Raw genomic sequence first — 17,424 nt, forward strand, 5'->3', positions numbered from 1 at the left:
TAAGTCATCACCTGCCAGTTCAGTAATTCTTCTGTCTTGTCTTGTTCTGCAACCCAGACTATATCTGGATATCTTTATCCATATTTTCTCTGCACACCAGTAGCACTGATTTTCTTATTTTTTAAAGGGTGGCTTGATAAATTCATGTCACATCTGAATGTATTTTAAGACTCCCTTTTTCAAAGTATCTGCAGAAACTGATTTTTTTCTCAGTTCAAGTCATCGTGATTTTCTGTAAATGTTGTGCAGATTTATAAACCCTGTGAAAATGATATTGGAATTTTTGTAGTCTATAGTACTGCTGAAGTGCCGTATTTGTTTTATCTGAGACTTGAACATCCCAAGGTTTGGCTTTTCAATGTTTCTTATACTAATGTACAGGCAATCAGCACAATAAATAAATAATAAATATATAAGTAACTAAAATAAGCTGCAAACCTCAGCATGCTTTCAGTTCTACATGTATGGGGTACTACATGAGAGCACTTGTCTTCTGTTTCTATTAGCTTTGGACTACAATTATATTATCCAATTCTAATCTGGATGCACATATTTCTAAATTGGTTAGTGTCCCCCTTGTGCCTAATGCCCTTAATTCTATGTCTGACTACATGAGCAGTGTTTTTTTATTATTCCTTCGCTGATATAACTTTCTTCTGTTGTGTCATATGGGGAAATTCTGATTTAATGAGTGGTTATTCTGTATGCAATGGCTATAAGTCAGAATCACACTGCAAATTATGTTAGATTTGAATTGTTTCATGATGTTATGCATTCACTGGTTCTGTTTTTGTCTTCACTGCTGAAAAGTGCTTGAGATTCACACCTAAAGTGATGGTATGCTGATTTTTCAAGTCAGTGAATGCACCCTGTATTTATGCGCTGAGCTTTACTAGAGGGATATGAATTGAAATTTCTGGAATTCTACTGCTTGTCTCTGGCTGGTGTGAGTTTGAATTCCAGGACTGCTTATTAGATTGTAGTGAAAGGCTGTGCACGCTAGTAAATGCATTATTAGATTGTCTCCTGCTAATATACTAACATGACAGACTGACATAAGAGACCCAATAGCTGGCATGCCATCCTAGAGGCCATAGCCTGTTCTTACTGACCATGCTTAATATTCTAACGTTGTCATGTAACCCTCTGAATTAGTAGCATGATATTATACTTACTTAGAAAAATATATATTTATCGCTTAAATAGCAATGTAACAGATTGTGTTATGAAATTAAACTTTGTAAAAAAGCACCAGCTACAATGTTTTCAGTTTTCACTTTGATAGGGTGCAAGAAGAGCTCTTCTCTGAAAGACGTAAGTTTTGTTACTTAAAGTTAATGATGGTAATTTGTTCATTTCCAATATTCAGTACTTAGCTGTCATGGGTTTGCTTATGCAGCACAGCTTTGTCAAGCCCCCCAGCCCCCCCCTCCCCAAAAAGAACACACGTACACATACACATGCACACAAATTCACACACACTGCATATCTGCCACTGAGGAATGGCATTCTACTATAAAATTGCTGCTGATGTTTTGGTGATTTAAAATTATCTAACAGTGTGACTTTCAAGCCTTGTGTTTTATCTTACCTGTTCCTAGGTGTCCCTGTTGTGTTTATTTATAGAAATCATAAAAGAGCTAACATTATGGAGGAACTTTCCTTGCTACTTTGGCTCTTTATGAGATCTAAATATGAAACCTCCTTTGGGACCTAAACTTCTTTACTAACTGTGAGACTCACTTAGAGAAGACATTCTCACTTTCCATGCTACTTTGTCTCTTTATGAGATCTAAATATGAAACCTCCTTTGGGACCCAAACCCCTGTACTAACTGTGAGACTCACTTAGAGAAGACATTCCCAAGTAATTCAGAGTAACCCTTTTGAAGTAGCAGGATCATGTCCTTTAGAGACAGATAGTATTTGCTTAGGAAACCAACAGAATGGCATCTTTTGTTACGTCATTTGGAGTGTCATATATGGACACCTTACACACACTTCTGTTTTTCACAAGTTCAGTTCATCTAAGAATGCAGACCCTGGTTATCCTCTGTAATGCATACCCTGTCTCAAAGGTCACTGTAACATTCTGTGTAGTTCTTAAATGCCTTTCACCTACTGTCACACAGCATGATTTTAACCATCTAGGTCATCAGTGTCAAACTCAGAAAATGAAGAATGTCCTAGGGATACTTTAGTATTTCACCTGCTTTATGTCCTAGGGATGCTTTAGTATTTCACCTGCTTTATGTCATAGGGATACTTTAGTATTTCACCTGCTTTATGTATAAAATTAGACTTGAATACACTGGACATTTTTTTATTATTGATGAGTTAACATTTTAAGGATTCAAGCTGACAGTTTTCTAGATGAACAGATGCTTTGCAAGAGCATAATTGTGCTATGCACAGTACCATGACTATAAATTAACTATTCTAAGATGCACATCAGACAGCAGGAACAGTTGAGAAATTAAAAGGTGAAAGGAGTGCAGTCTTAAATAAGGGAAGGGATCAAAATAACAGAAGAAAGCAGTCATCTCTTTGACATGGAGGTGTAAAGCCCTGACTACAGCCCAGATGACCGGGGTTCAATTAGTACCATGGGTACTGGAGGAGCTGGCCATGGACAGGTAAGATTGTGTGGAGCCTGCACACCTTGCTCTAGGGAGAGGGATGACAAGCATATGCTTATGGGGCACAAACTCTATGTAGAATCCCTGGTGAATCTCCAAAAGGATGACAGCATCACTTCGGTCTTGCCTCTAACAGGGACAAATGTACCATATAGCTACTGTTACCGAGGGAAACAGTAACCTTAGTGATAATTTGGGAATTGGAATCCAAAAGTGTCCCAGAAATAGCAGAGTAAATAAGTAAACAATGGACAGCTGCAAACCAATGGATCACAGTTGTTGTTGTTGTTGTCTTTCGGCTTTTCCCGGTTAGGGGTCGCCACAGCAGAACTCCGGTCCGCTAATGATTGGCAGTAGATTTTCAAGAACGCCGAGGTGCCAGCTCGACGTTCAACCTTCAGCGAAGGCACGCCCATTTACGCATGTCTTTCGAATGCCACCAAACCACAGGGAGGATGCAGACTCAACGGATCACAGTGAAGCCATAAAATGACAACGCAGTCTAAAAAGTGGTTGCGTACTGACAAAAAGTAAGAAAACTGAAGAGCATATCCCATGGATGTCAGAGAATGTACAAACATGTGTAAACATACTTACAGTAAAAGCAGATTTTCCAGGATAGGTCGATGCAACATTAACTCATAAAATTCAGATGTTACCTACCTTACATATCATCATTCTCAGAAATGTTATCAGATGTGCTTCAAACACTGACTGGTACATATTTAGACAATATTGCTACTAGTTTTCTTCACTTCTTCAAGCAGAATATGGTCTGCATATGAACTCATGAATTTAGTAGGCTACTGTCCTTTAAAACAACTAAATAATAGTGCAAGAGCAGAAACCTGTAAAATTACAATAAAAAAATAAGGAAACTGTTTACATGCTTATGACTACATGTTGAAATTTTGAAGACGATAACTGCAGTCCTCAGAAGAATGGAACTACAAGTGCAAATATGGTGGAAATACATACTTAGACTGTGGCTGCAATGTTTTAAAGTATTCCCTGTGCTGAAAAGAATAGCAATCCAACAGCCTTGAAGTTAATTTCTATATATAACAGAAGTGGGGGATGCATTATCCCCACATTAAGGGGCTGTAAGGGTGGGGGTCAAGTTCCCATTCAAAAGTGCCTTAAAAGAGTATCAATGAGCTTTAGTATTAATGTTTTGTATAAATTACAGTTTATATTTCAAAGCGTCATGACCCATAGTATTGGATCTCACAATTCTGACAGGGAGTGGAACTCTTATGAGATAGATGGAGAGAAAGACTCACTTTTACAGTTGCAGTGACCTGTCCTCTAAAATACGGTAGTTATTTACTTATTATAATGCTGGATGCTTTCACCCATTCCCATTTGAGTCACTTGACAAATCCAAAACAGCAAAACTAGTGCTCCAGACCTGAGCTCATTTAAATCTTTCCCTGGCCATAATGCACCTGTAGGTGAAGTTGCCTCAGACTGCATTTGCTGCATAAAAGAAAAGAAGAGTGCTGTAGAGTCCCTAGAAAAGAGTGAAAGACCCCTCAGGTCCTTCAAAGCTAAAACTTGGAATGATGATGGAGGATGGGTTATCATATCATATGGACATGGATGAAAAGATTCAGCTTTATGGTAAATGCATAACTATCATATCTTGTTCATCCAATTTGTCCAGCCTGACTGATGGGTCAAATTCCTCCACTGCTGAATGCAAGGGTAGTGACACACAAAGGAATCCCTAGACCTGTAATTTATGTTCAGTTTGTAATGTTTTGCAAAGGTGTCTAGTATAGACAAAGCTGTAGATGCACATGTTTTATCAAATTAAAAATTCCTGCAAAGGTGGCAGAGGTATTCACAAACCTTGTAAAATGTGCTTTAGGTGTGCAAGATAAGGAATGGTTTTTGGCATAATAAACAGATGTAACAAAATCATAGAGCCATCTGGATAAAGTGACCTTGGAAACTTTGGAACCAAGTTTGTTTGTAGCAAAGGACACAAACAGTTTTTTTTCAAAAGGCTTTATTTATGTGGAGGTAAAATCTTAGCTGCTGATGAGTATCTAATGAATGTATGCATTCTCCTTTATTTGAATGTTTGGAAAAAAGGACTGGCAAGTGAATGGCCCAATTCAAATTAGTTTTGGATGCCATCTTGGGGAGAAAGGAAGGACATGAGTATAATGAGACTATATTCTTGTGAAGCACTAAGTAAAGTATGGAAGAGGACAGGGAATCCACTTCAGAAATTTTCCTGGCCAAGGTTATTGCTACAAGATACAAGGTCTTTCAAGAGAGAAACTTCAAGGAAGTGGAAGATGGTGGCTCAAAAGTAGATAGTTCATGCTTTAAGAGCAAAACTAAGACCCCATGGAGAAACCAGTTCTCTAATCAGAGGCTGAAGCAGAAAAGTTTCTTTTAGGAAGGCTTTACACAATCTATGGGAAGCTAAAGAGCTTTAGTCAGTTGCTTGGTTCAAGTTGGAAATTGCAGACAATTGTACTTTGGTTAAAAAACTGAAACATACTATACAGAAAAAAAAATTGAGAGAAAAATAAGAATCCGCAGAACAGATGCATTAGAAAGGTCTGTTCCCTAAATGGCTGTCCAGGCTGGAAAATCTTTCCCTTTGTTGCAGTATACTGTATGAGTTTACTGTTTTGGGGATGCAGAAAGAATCTGGATCACATCCTGAGGCAAGTATGTGTCTCTGGCCAGCAGTGGAACTGGAGAAACCAGGTGATGAACTTGAGGTTAAGCAGATTCAAGTGAAGTTACCTGGAGGGGTGAGAACATAGATCTTTCTTGGGATCAAATAGGTGGGGGGAGATCCCTGATGTGAAACTTCAGTAGGCAGAAACAGATTTTCCTGGGCCAATAAGGATGAGGAGGATCACACTGGCTTTTAATTTGATTGCCTTCTGTATTAATCTAGGCATTAAGGAAGAGGAGAAAATGCATAAAGGACCCCGGGCAGTCAGTGTCTGACTACAGTATCTCTTGGGTCTGCCCATTCAGGGTTTTCAGGGCAAAGTAGTTGCCACATTTAGTGTTGTCTGGGGAGGTGAAAAGACTGCAGCAAGGATAGCCCCAGAGGTGAAAAATTTGATATGCCAGCATTTGATTTAAAGACCTTTCATGTGGCAACAGGACAGAGCTGCTGAGCCTGTCAGCAAGGCAGCTAGCCTTCCTAGGAATATGTGTCGCTGCCAAAAGCAATCACCCATATCCACAAGCCACACTCTCATGGCTTGTGAGTGTAAGGAATAGGACCTGTTTCCTCCCTGTTTTTGATGTATTAAACTACCATCATGCTGTTGGTTTGAATGGAAATCACCTATGGGGCAAGAATTGCTGTAGTTCCTACAATACAAGGACTGCTTTCCTCACCAGGACATTGTTGTGAAGCTTGGTCTCTTGTTGTGTCCATGTATCTTGGACCACCATCTTCTCCTGATAATACCTCACACCCCATCTCAAGGAAGAGGTGTCCATGGTTACTACCACCAAAGGAATAGTATCACAAAGGGTATCCCTAAGAAAACCAAGGGGGGTAGTTGACCATCGATATAAGTGGATTCTGCAAAGATGGGTTATTTTTATGGGCGCAGAAAGATGATCTGTTACCTATGACCATTGTGCACTGAGAAAACAATGTAGTATTCTACAATGAGAATGGAAGAAGCTATCATTCCTAGAACCTGAAGGACTAGGACCATGCAAAGAGACAGAAAATTAAAGCAATTTTGAATGAAATTATTCAAATTTTGAACTCTCTCTGAAGGAAGAGAATAGAATGCATGCATTTGTTCTGTCCAGGTAGCATCCTATGAGCTATATGACTTGAATGTGTTGCAGATTAGATTTTTCATAGTTTGCAGAGATGCCCAGGTACTGACATAGCTGAAGCAAGTATGGCATTGATCAAGCATTCTTTTGTTGTGGCAGCAAGGAGTCAGTCTTCTGGTTAAGGAATTATGAAATCAATTAAAGCCTTAGGTGAGTTGCTCCACTGCCATGAAATTGGTGAACACCCAGGGGCTGTGGTGAGACAGAAGGGCAAGGATATGAACCAAAAGTGACTAGTTCCCAGGAGGAAGTGCAGGTATATCATAGATAATTTGGCAATTTTGGTGTGAATATAAGCATCCTTAAGATCTGAAGTACATCCAGTCATTTGCCTGTAGACAAAGCAGAACTGCTTGCCATGTTACCATTCCAAAAGGGGTCTTCATCACATACTGGTTGAGTTCACTTAGATCCAAAATTGTATAGAGGTCCTTTTTTCGGAATCCCAAAGAACTTGGAATAGAAGACTGACCCTGTCTGTTCTGGTGGGACTTTTTAGTTGGCTCTTTTGTCTAGAAGAGAGAGAATTTCTCTTCTAGATGCTTTTTGCTGATGAGGTAGCACATCTGGGAGTTGCCATCATAGTCAGAGAGGAAGGTGGGAAAAGGGAATTGAAGTGATAAAATCCACACAGGAGAGAGAAGGGACAGATGACCCTGGGAGCAGCTGGACAACTCTTCAGGAATGGTTAGGCAGTTTGTCAAAGAAAAAAAAAAACACAATATCCCTGGTTTTGCAGAACTCCTCAACATCTGGATCTGCATCCATTAAAGGGGCAGCCTCTGTCATAACCACCACTGTCAGAAGTGGATTCAAAGGGGTGATGCCATGATTTTTTAAACCACAGAGATTTGGACTCATTTTGGTTCCTACTGTAAGATCGTTGTGGAGTTTCAAGTTTATCTCTTATGCAAGACAATATCTTCCTGGCCTGTTCACACTCCTGCATCATCTCTTTAATTTATGGACCCGATATAGAAGATCCATCATGGGAGCCATTGGTAAAGTGTGCCAAAGCCAGGCATGGCTCCTTACTGTGATGCCTGTACCTGCTGCTCTAGCCACTCCATTGTCTGCATTATGGATAATAGCAAGAAGAAGTTGATGATATTAAACAAGGTGGCCAAGGTGGTCTCTAGATGGTTACTGGAATCAAGGGTGAGTGGTCTTTTCAGATTGGCTAGCATCTGCTCAGCTTCTCTAAAATTGATTCATGTGGGTGGTGTAGATCAAGGCCCTGAATGCCGAGATGCTTACATCTTGTCCATCACTCTAGACTATTTGCTGGGAGGATGTACAGTAGCTACATTGTCTGTCAGCTCTTTTTTTGGTTGCCACATCTACAATAACAGAATTGACCAAGGGACTTTTAGATGAAAAACTATCTGTCCTGAGGGGTTTGAGAGTTTTATCAAAGAATGCTCAGAACTCTCAAGATTAGTTGCTTGCACCTGCAGACACCTCATTTCCACGTAAAAGTAGTTAGCTAACAACTTTGCAGATGCATGAAGGAGTTTCATTCAGAGCAGAATGTGCAGAATTAACCTGTTCATCTGCCTTCAGCAGCAGACATCTTTTTCATAGCTTTCATTTTGTTTTATTTTTCAAGCCTATTTGCATAACAAAAAATGTTTGTAGCTTAAGCCAAGAAGATTAATCTAGACGTCCACCCTTGTCAAAACAAAGGACATTATTATCTTCATTCTCCATATACTATATAACAGTACACTTTTACACTCAACCTTAGCCCGAGTAGCCCAAGACCACATCATTATATTAACTTAAAATTGTTCCTGTTCAGCGTTTCTTCTCATGTTATAAGTAAAGACTATATTTCTTACAACTAAAAAAGTACTTGTTTACTTTAGTATCTTTGATACATAAAACAGTTACTAAAAAGATGCCCTCATGTTTAAAATACCTGAATGTTCACTATGCAAACACACATTACAGTTGTAACATGCAGTTTATATCATTAGATGTTTTATACAAACACTGATATGAATAGATATTTTCTAGCAGTTACTTCTTTTATTCTCTTTAGTGTTCTTAATATATATATATATATATATATATATATATATATATATATATATATATATATGCTTTATAGTCCACCAAGTTTATCAAAATGAACAAAAATCTTCTCTCGGCCACTTTTCCTTACAAAGCCATATTTCACAAATGGAATTTATGCTTTATAGTTTTTAGGCACTAATTTCAGTGTAGCTGGTCTTTTTCATGATCATCTCCATCTCCCAACACCAGACTCTGATCCAATTGAAAAGTACCCCTGTGCTAGTGAACTCTTGTTTTTTTTTTGTTTTTTTTTTTGGTATCCGAAGGATCTGCCTTTGGAACATTGGAAAATGAAGTGCTTGACTTGCAAAGTTTCTCTATGAGTTTTATTGTTAGAAGAATTTGAAGCAAATTCCCCTTCTGCTTGCTGACTCAATTTTTGTTGGACTATTTTTTTTTTATTTCTTCCTTAGCGTGTTCTGCAAAAAAAATGTCATTAATCCTCCAGAAAAAAATATTCTGAAGACAGCTGGATACAGCAGCTTGAATCTCATACCTGGCTCTCAATGTTCCCAGTTTGTTGGGATAAATTTGCTTCTCTTCTGTCTTGTGTACAATGAATAATCATTTCCACAAATACTCTGTTGTCAACAATTTTCAATAGTTTTCCTTTCAGACACAGTTTTTTCCATGATCAACTCTTTCAACCTCTGATTTTTGCAGTTTTATCAAAATAGCTACTTAAAGCTTTTACTCTTTTCCAGCCTTTTGGCACTAGAGTTGATATATCCCTTCAATGTTTGAATTAGTTTAATCAAATCTAAGTGCATTTGATTCATTTTTTCCTCTAAATTACTGGAAGCCATCTCTTGAACCAAAGCTGAAGCTTGAACTGCTTTTTTTTCTGAACAGCTACATGATTTTCTCAGTCAGTGTTTTCTCTTCATCCTTTCTATTTGATTTTATTTCAGGTTCTCAAAATGTCTTCTTTGCTAGAATCCAGGCAGTGCACTCACTAGCCAGCAGCTGAATTTTACCTAAACTAACAAATTAACTGACTCCATTTTCCTCAGTTTCTGTTTTCACACTGGGAGAATTGAAATTAAGTTGTTGATTAGTGTGCAGCCAACTTGGACATTGTGTTTTTCACTTTGATTTCCAAGTAACTATATTCTGTAGTTGAGAGTCATGATTCAGTATTCTGAGAAAATTGCCAGAACACTTGAAATAGTTTCAGAAATAATAACCAATGCTGCTATGTAGCACATGTATTTCTATATATTCATTGGGTGCTTTTTTTTTTATATATTTGGTCCAGAAAAGGCATACATTTTTTTCAGGTAGCAAACTCAGAAAATACCTAAACACCATCATTATGCATTTTTGTGAAACCTGAACTAAGCATCGCACCCTTTTCTCAGAAATCAATAGTCTATCATTATAAATGAGTCATCAAAATGAGTGTATTTAGTTGTTCTGATGGGCTTGCACATCTCTGAGATTCTGCTGTTTTTCCTCACTATTAGGGCATACAATGTGCAGTTTAAGGATGGTCAACCATGTGCCTTGTCTTGAAATTTTTTAAGATTATCTTGAAGCATTTCAGAGATGTCAAATGCAAGCCAGAATGGCTATTTGAAACTGATGGACTACAGCACTTGCAAAACCCCTGAAAAAAAACTGTAGTTATCAGATGTTCTTCGTGTTTCACTGTTGCAGTCATCACACTTGGGTTATCCTGCCAGGGGTTGCCCTCAGATGGCCCGAATACCAGAGGCTTAGTATTTCTGTGTTGGTTGCTGTCGCTCCAGGAATGACGTCAGGTCATCAGTGGTATAAAAGCAGGCAGCCGACACCATTACATCAGTCTTTCTTGCTGAAGAGCCCGAAACAGAAGCAGTTCACACAAGTGCTGGTCGGCCGCTACTTGAGTTTTCATTTCCTAACTGAAGTTGAAGTCTTCTAAAGCTAAGTACCCCATTGGGGATCCTTTTTTCTTGCTCTAACCGATGACAGAAAAAGTTAATAATTGTATCTCCTGTGGAAAGCAAATATCACACTGAGATTTCCATTCTAACTGCATCACCTGTTTAGGCCCAGACCATGACGTCCCTCACTGTTGTTTTTGTGTTTTGTTCAGTGCCAGAACTATACGTCTTTGGGCCCTTATTGTAGCTAAATATTTTCACTCTCGATCTCCATTTTCCGAATTGGCTTCAGTAAGCCATCCAACTACCAATCTTCTGGAAAAATGTAAGGATAAAGACAGAGACAGACCGCACAGGTCCAAAACTGCCGACTATGCTTCCGTTAAGCTAGTTTCCAGTTCGCCGGTCCTCAGTGAGGCGCTTTTGCAGCCCCTGATGCCCACTTCTGTGGATTCGCAGGCCGCTACCGAGACCTGTTCGAAGTCCGGTATGCCGCGAGACTCTTCTTTGACTAAGGATCCTGCAGATGTCTCTACCTTGGATGGGTCCGGAGCCACTGAGCAGGCACCGGCTTCCGAGGAAGTTCTTTGCACTACCAGTTCTCGGCACAAACTGACAACTTCTTTCACATCTTCCGTTCTTTCTAAAACCACCGAGTTTCTAAGACCCAGGGTATGAACTACGTCTAAAAAAATGATAACCCAAGCTCAAGCACCTGCTTCGATGCCTCAATCTGAAATGCTTAAAATGGTGGAAGACCTTATCTTGCTTATTAGGGGAAGCCAACCTACCCCTTCCAAAAGAAAAAGAGACTTGTCCCCAGCAGTTTTATCTGACCAGAAATCCAATGACTCTGAGGTTTCTGAATATGAAGACATGCAACCCTTGTCTGCTTATGAGGATTCTGATGCAGAGGAATCCATTCCATCTGCCTCCCCTCCAGAGGATTTTTCATTTGGTGCAACCCTTCATACTTTAAGGGAGCATTTACAATGGCAGTGTCAGGACTATCCTCAGTCCAAAAAGTGACTCAGGGAATTCTTAGATTTACCACAGCACAGACCTTTAGCCATTCCTCCTGTCCTGGATATTGTGGATGATGCTTTTATGGAATCCAGTTTAACTCCTGACACCCTTCCTCCTGCTCCCAGGAAGCCTGACAGGTATTACAGAGTCCCTGACTCTCACAAATTTCTTTTCAAGAATCCTATTGCTGACCCAGAGGTCATCTCCCAAGGACCTAAAGGAATAAAAGCAACCACAGCTAAGAATCCCATGCCCTCGGACAGGGATTCCTGAGCTTTAGATAGATGGGGTAAAAAAGTATACACCTCTGCAACTCTTGCCATTAGAGTACTAAATTGTCAGTTCCATATGCTGAAGTACCAGCAACATACTATGGAACTCCTTAAACAAAAAATATCTACCTTTCCGGCTTGTGCAGAAAATAAAGAATTAAAGGAGCTTATGCATTCTGCAAGCCAAGTTACTAGACACACCTTGCAATGTGGCTCTGATGCCCTAGAAGCATCCTGCAGGGCAGCAGTCACAGGTTCTGTACTTAGAAGACATGCTTGGCTTAAGGAACAGACCTTGTCAGACCATGTCAAATCAAAACTGTTGGGCATACCATTGAACAAAGACAAGTTTTTGGCACCAAGGCAGAAGAGGTCTTAAAAAGATGGAAGAAAAAGCTAAATTTATGCAGACAATTAAAGACTTCTTGCAGGTCCAGCCTCCATGGTTCAGTAGGCATTGCCTCTCCAGGCACTGGTCCTTTCCAGCCCCCTCAAAACCAGCTCAGACAAGACCTAGGGGAAGCAGGCCCCCCAGACAACAGTCCCAGGGAATGCAGAAATCTAAGCAATGGAGTTCCTCCAGTTCAAAAACAGGGAGTGCTAAGCCACCCCTTTATGGAAAGAACTCACAATGACTTTACACCTCCACCCCTTACATCTGCCCACCTGTTTGTGCCCCTAGAAGGAAAACTCTCCTTCCATGCCAAACACTGGACATCTATCACCAACGACCAATGGGTTCTCAACATAGTGTCCCAGGGATACAAATTTTATTTCCACACACTGCCAATCCCAAAAGGTTTCCCAGATCTTCCTCCAAACAAGTGGGCAGAGGCACAAAACCAAATCCATTCCCTGCTCTCCATGAGGGCAATACAGCCTGTTCCTGCAGACCAGATAGGCCAAGGTTTCTATTCCAGGCTTTTCCTGGTACCCAGAAAAGAGGGCACCTGGCACCCAATCCTTGATCTATCCATTCTAAACACCTTCCTGGTGATACCAAAATTCAAAATGTGACCCTCCAGCAGCTTCTTCCTATGCTATTCAAGGATGCTTGATTAGCCACCCTAGACCTAAAAGAGGCCTATCTACACATCCCAATCAGGGATTCCTGCAGGAAATATCTACATTTCAGAGCAGGATCTGCGCACTTTCAGTTCTCTGCGCTTACCTTTGGCTTATCCACTGCTCCAAGAGTTTTCACAAAATGCCTGGCTCCAGCCATTGCTTTTTGCAGATAAAGGAATATTCAAATTTACTCCTACTTAGATGACTGCCTGATTCAGGCAGACAGTCAGGAAAAGCTGATACAGCACCTGACCTTTGTAAAGCACCTACTGACCTCCCTGGGGTACACTACAAATGAAAAGAAATCCAAACTAGTACCTACTCAAAAAATTGTATTCCTGTGAGCAAGCCTGGACACAGCTTCCCAGATGGCATTCCTTACTCCAGAAAAACAAGCCTATCTGACAGGCTACTTCTCTCAGCTAGACACCAGAACCCAGTATCTGCAAGGAAAATCCTGCAAGCTCTAGGGTTCATGGCATCCTGCATTCTACTCATTCCATATGCCAGACTACATATGAGGAAACTTCAGTGGTACCTAAAAAGCAGTTGGCGTCAACACTCTTAGGACCTGGAAACTATCATAGCTATCATACCCTGTCTAAGGAAAGATTTTCTTTGGTGGAAAGCACTTTTCCCTTCTCACAGCCCCACGCCACCCAGACCCCCTAACCACAGATGCATCAGATTATGCCTGGGGTGCACAACCGGATGGCAGGTGCATTCAGGGCCATTGGAGCCCAAATCAAATACATCTGCACATCAACCAAAAAGAGATGCTAACTGTTCAGCATGCTTTGACAGCTTTCAGACCCCTACTCTCTCTGGGGCCTCTACTGATCAAAACAGACAATACCACAGTGATGTTTTACATAAATAAGCAGGGAGGAACTCACTCTTATCCCCTCTGCAGGCTCGCCATGACCCTTTGGCACATGGCTTCAGCCATGCAAATTCACCTGCAAGCACAATTCCTGCCAGGCTCCCAAAACTCTCTGGCAAACAACTTGAACAGAAACCTCCTAGACCCACATGAGTGGCAGCTAGACCACAGCACCTTCAACCTTGTAACCCAGAAATGGGGCACCCCGAAGGTGGACCTATTTGCTTCCCACAACAATCACCATCTCAGCAAATTCTTCACCAAGGAACCTCACAGCAAGGCTTGGAGAGTGGATACCATATCCTTCCAATGGGTAAACCTCTTGATCTATGCATTTCTCCCTCTACCTCTACTTTCAAGGGTACTACTCAAAATAAGAGAGAAAAATCCAAGAGCAATCTTGATGGCCCCAGACTGGCCATGCCAGCACTGGTACCCACTGCTGCACAGTCTGTCACCCTTGCCACTATGGCACCTACCTCAGATCCCAACTCTCCTGACCCAGCAGAATGGAGAATTCATGCGTCCACAATTGCAGACCCTGAATCTGGCAGCCTGGCTTATTCCGTGACCTCTCCTCCAGCTGCCAGTCTAAGCAAGCAAGTCCTGGATGTTATACGTGAGGCCAGATGCCCCAGCACTAGAAAATCCTATGCTGACAAGTGGAAAAGGTATTGCACCTGAATCCAGGCTAAAAAAGCTGAAACAGCACAGCCCTACCCACCTCTCAACCTGGATTACCTAGCAGACCTACTACATAGGGGCCTATCCTTCTCTTCTATTAAAATTCATGCCTCTACCATCACTGCTCATTACAGCACAGAGCCACCTCTCTTTTCTCACCTTCACATCAAACAGTTCCTAAGAGGGGCTAACAATTTAAGGCCACCCATAAGAGCTGCCACCCCAGCTTGGGACATTAACTTTGTGATGGAAAAGCTCACTCTACCCCCTTTGAGCTTGCAGCTTCAGCAGAGTTAAAATTCCTCTCTTGGAAAACAGCCTTGCTTCTGGCCATCACATCAGCTAGAAGATTCTCAGAGCTACAAGCACTCATGGCAGTAGAGCCCTTCATCATTTTTCATGCTGACAGGGTCTCCCTCAGGACTAACCCAACTTTCATGTCTAAAGTGGTGTCCAGTGTGGCTCTCAACCAATCTATTAATTTGCCAAACGTTTTCCCTAACCCACAAAACAAGGGGGGAAGGATTCTGCATTCTCTAGATGTGCACAGACAGCTCAGATTCTACCTGGATAGGACTAAATCTTTTAGGAAAACTGACCAATTGCTAGTCAACTATGCAGCATGGGCAGAGGGCAAGGCCATATCCAAACAAACAATCTCCAAATGGATAGCACACTGTATCCATTTCTGCTACAAATACCATGGGAAACCGCCCCCTATGGGGGTCAAGACACATTCCACCAGGGCAACCTCCACCTCTGCAGCTTTTCTCAGAGGGGTCCCTACCAGGGACATCCTGGAGGCTGCAACATGGAGTTCTGTTCATACCTTCACCAAGCATTACACCTGCCTATCTTCTCCAAATCCAGGGAAGGCTTTGCATCCGCAGTCTTGCAGGGCATCCTAGCCAGCCCCCTGTCTTTTTGACTGCCTCTATCCTTTTCTTCAGCTTTGGGAATCAACCCAAGTGTGATTACTGCAACAGTGAAACATGAAGAACATAGTACAGTTGTGTACACTTACCATAAATGCAGATGCTCGAGTGTATTCACTGTTGCAGTCCTGGTTTCCCACCCTCCATCCCCCTTGTTTCTCTCTCTCTCTTCCTCACTCATTACAGGGATTTTTGGTATTTACTTTCTACTGGTGGTGTTTTTCCACCATAACCTACCTCCCTATTTGGGGGCTCCTGACATTTGGGGCAAGAAAAACTGATGCAATGGTGTTGGCTGCCTGATTTTATACCACTGTTGACCTGATGTCAGTCCTAGAGTGACAGCATCCAACGCAGAAATATTAAGCCTCTGGTATTTGGGCCGACTGAGGGCTACCCCTGGCAAGATAACCCAAGTGTGATAACTGCAACAGTGAATACACTCGAACATCTACATTTATGGTAAGTGTACACAACTATACTTTCCTTAAACAGTAACAAATACAAAAATTATCAAAAACATAAACATATGCTTCTATGTTTAACATCACAAATAAACTCTATAATAAAATAAAGAAATTCTTTAAATAATACTATATACAAAATGCCTCCTTACCATTACATGTTTGCATCCTTACATAGCAAGTGTTTTTATTTGACTATAGTGGCGGTTCTGACTTAGCTGTCAGAAGACTCACTCAGGTGTCATGAGATTCATGTATATTTACACATACTACACTGACACAATGACATGAATATAACTATACTATCTTTGTTTTGCATCAACAGATCATCACACATTTGAACAGTAGCTCTTTCTCATATACACTTCATTGCTATATGATCTTTCTTGCTCACTCAGACTTATATATAAATATATATATATATATATATATATATATATATATACATGGGTCCCCTTCAGTAGATAGAACTTTTATAAGTTTGAACCACATATGGCCGAGACCATATGTTCGAACTTGTAAAAGTCCAATCTGACTGAATGGAGATTTCCGTAAAGATCGGAAAGGGAAGATTTCCCATTTCTGCAATTTAGTGTGATCTCGGAGTTGGTATAGGTTCATAGGTTCATAAGTTCATAGGTAGGTACTAGGCTATCTGCCCAAAGGCATTTATAAGCCTAGCCAGAATGTGTTGCCTTTCACCATCCCCTTTGATTAGTTCCCTGTGCCTCTGTCCAACAGACCCACTGAAGTGATCCCTGGGGTAAACTTTCTGTTTCCCATCCACTCATCAAGGTTTCTCTTGAAGAGTGTTAGCGAGGAGCTCTGCCTAATGTAGATTGGAATCTTGTTCCAAAGCATGGGAAGTCTCTGGGGCAGGAATCTATCCCTCCAGCACATCCTATTTATTGTTGTGGTGAGATTTAGATCCCTAGAGCATGCGGCTCGAGGGGATAAGGTTTTCTTTAGGTGGAGCATGTCGATCAATTCTGGGTGGGATATGGCCTTGTATGTCAGGCAGAGATCACCTCTGAGTAGTCAGTATGCAACCTAGTACAGCTGAAGTTTGTTCAGCCAAGCTGCATAGGGCATCTGTTTGAGGCCAGTGATCCTCTTGGTGAGGTACTTCTGTGGTCTTTCCAGCTGTTGCAGATGTCTTGTAAGGTACATCCCAAATGGGTTGTTGTACTCTATGATGGGTCTGATGAGTGATGAGTAGAGGGGCACAATGACCTCTCTTGATCTGGATGCAAACCCTTTTGTGGTTAGGTGGGCTACATAGAAGGATTTTCTAACCACTTTGGCAATGTGATTATCAAACGACCGATTACTATCTACTTGGGTCCCCCGATCCCTTATTATGTTTTCCGTATTTAGGGAACTACCACTTATGTGGTATTTTGTGGGTACTTTTTTTTTCCAAAGGGGAGGACTATGCACTTTTTGGCATTTAGCTTGAGGCCATGATTTTGACACCAGGTATCTGTCACAGTGAGACCCTTTTGGAGGATGTCTGTGTCAGCCGGAGAGTCAATTATAGCCCCTAGTTTGCAGTCGTCTGTGAACTTGGTCAGCCATAGTCCTCCTGTGCTTGCCTGTACCTCCAAGAAGTATATGCCGAACAGGAGGGGTCCTAGGACTGAACCCTGGGGAATGCCACTTGTAAC

The 17,424-nt window shown here is 41.2% G+C and overlaps 1 protein-coding gene across 3 annotated transcripts in view; it reads left to right on the forward strand.

Moving 5' to 3' along the window:
• The window catches only part of SEMA3F (semaphorin 3F), an 861,789-nt gene that overhangs the window by 579,026 nt on the left and 265,339 nt on the right, over positions 1-17,424 (forward strand). The window lies entirely within an intron of this gene.

Source organism: Protopterus annectens, chromosome 7.part0 (assembly GCF_019279795.1).
Source record: "Protopterus annectens isolate FY-2018-M chromosome 7.part0, PAN1.0, whole genome shotgun sequence".
Lineage (NCBI taxonomy): Eukaryota > Metazoa > Chordata > Ceratodontiformes > Protopteridae > Protopterus > Protopterus annectens.